Below are 2382 nucleotides of genomic sequence, written 5' to 3'. Positions count from 1 at the left end.
GTAGAAGCAGTTATTAGATGTACTAGTCATTATATTTTGTTGTTGCAGAAGTACTATGAAGATTCTATGTTCAATAAAGCCTAGAGATTATAAGGCCTGTGTTTCTATCACAACAATTTATTGAACATAGAATCCTGGGCTACCTGGTGGTGATCCTGTGCTAGACTACATCACAACATGGAGCGTTTACTGAAACCTGCGAGGCTAGACTGTGACCCCAGCTTATCAACGGCTGCTCAGAAATGGAAGCACTGGTTTAAGACTTTCGAAAACTTCTTGGGAGCCTTTCCTAAAAAAGATCTAGATAAACTAAGTCTGCTTATCAATTTTGTGTCACCTAAGATATATGAGGCTATTTCTGAGTGTAATACCTATGAAGATGCTATCAAAACCCTCAAGTCTCAGTATATTAAACCTACAAACGAAATCTTTGCACGCTATCGCCTTGCAGCTCGCCGCCAGCAGACTGATGAATCCTTAGAGGAATACCTTCAAGCACTGAAAATTTTAGGTAAGGACTGTCACTTCCAAGCAGTGACAGCTGCTCAGTATTGTGAAGAGTCCATCAGGGATGCTTTTATCAGTGGCCTGCAATCACCAATAATAAGGCAGCGTTTATTGGAGAATAAAACTCTCGACTTAGCCACTGCCTTCGACCAGGCAAGAGCTCTAGATTCAGCCCAGAAGAATTCTGAAGTATACAGTACCACTCAGCCTTCTCGAGTTGTAAGTGCTGCAATTCCTGGCCAAGACTCTTGCAATGAAGTTACTGTGGAACCTGCCTCAGTGACAGCAGCAGCAGGTACGGTGTGTTTCTTTTGTGGTTTTTCAAGACATCCACGTCCAAAGTGTCTTGCTCGTGAAGCAATGTGCCATAAATGCCACAAGAAAGGCCACTTTGCTAAAGTATGTCGTGCTAATGCATCAACAAGAGCTAGTGCCTCCACACATTCCAGTGATCATGCGACTCTAGCAACAGTGACTTCTGCAGCTACTCCAAATTCACTGTCAAAGGCAGTTGTGAAAGTATTCATCAAAGGAACAGAAGTAGATGGTCTTATTGATAGTGGCAGCTCAGAGAGTTTCATCAACCTTGACTTAGTTAAACGCCACTCCTTGACTGTACATCACTCATCAGGTACCGTTTCCATGGCATCAACATCTCTCTCTATTCAGACCTTAGGGTTTTGTAAGGTAAATCTCAGAGTTAATGGAAAGGATTATCAAGATGTACATTTAGCTATTCTGCCACAACTGTGCTCTGATGTTATCCTTGGTCAGGACTTTCAGAAGCTGCATGATAGTGTCACCTTAACATATGGAGGTGAACTACCTCCTCTTGTTGTCTGTGGACTTAGCACTTTAAGGGTAGACCCTCCAAAGCTGTTTGCAAATCTTACCGCGGATTGCCATCCTATATCAGCTAAGTCACGCCACTATTCTTATGAGGATCGGATGTTCATTAAGAAAGAAACCCAGAGGCTGCTGAAGGAGGGTATTATAGAACCGAGTAATTCCCCTTGGTGTGCACAGGTTGTTGTTGTTAAGGATGATTATAGGAAACGGAGACTGGCTATCGATTACTCTGAGACAATCAACAAATTTACGCTTCTTGATGGGTACCCTCTACCTCGAATTGATGATACAGTGAACAAAATTGCTCAGTACTATGTGTTTAGCACAATTGATCTACAGAGTGCCTATCATCAAGTCCCTATAAGGAATGAAGATAAACCATACACAGCGTTTCAGGCTAGTGATGGCCTGTATCAGTTTACCAGAGTCCCTTTTGGAGTCACCAATGGGGTAGCCTGCTTCCAACGAATTATGGATTCACTCATTCAGGAAGAGCAACTCATGGGAACTTATGCGTATTTAGATAATGTTACCATTTGTGGCAAGACCCAGGAGGAACATGATGCAAACCTTGATAAGTTTTTGGAAGCCGCCAAGAAGAAAAATATCAGTTACAATGAGGAAAAGTGCACTTTTTCAACTAAAAGGCTTAGCATCCTTGGTTATGTAGTGGAAGGAGGTTCAATTTTCCCAGACCCTGAACGACTACGACCTCTACGGGAACTTCCAATGCCTCAAGACAAAAAGTCACTCCGAAGAACTCTTGGTGTCTTTGCTTATTACTCACAATGGATCTACAACTATTCAAGTAAAGTCCGCCCATTGAGTGCTACCACATTTCCTGTGACAAAGGAAGCAGAAGCCGCTTTCCATACTCTTAAACAGGACATTGAAAACTCAGTAGTTCAAGCCATTGATGAGTCCCTACCATTCGAAGTGGAAACGGATGCATCTGACATTGCCATTGCTGCAGTCTTATCTCAGGCAGGACGACCAGTAGCCTTCTTTTCGAGAACTTTTCAAGGA

This window comes from Cherax quadricarinatus, chromosome 23 (genome assembly GCF_038502225.1).
Source record: "Cherax quadricarinatus isolate ZL_2023a chromosome 23, ASM3850222v1, whole genome shotgun sequence".
Classification (NCBI taxonomy): Eukaryota; Metazoa; Arthropoda; class Malacostraca; order Decapoda; family Parastacidae; genus Cherax; species Cherax quadricarinatus.
This window is presented reverse-complemented; position numbering follows the sequence as displayed.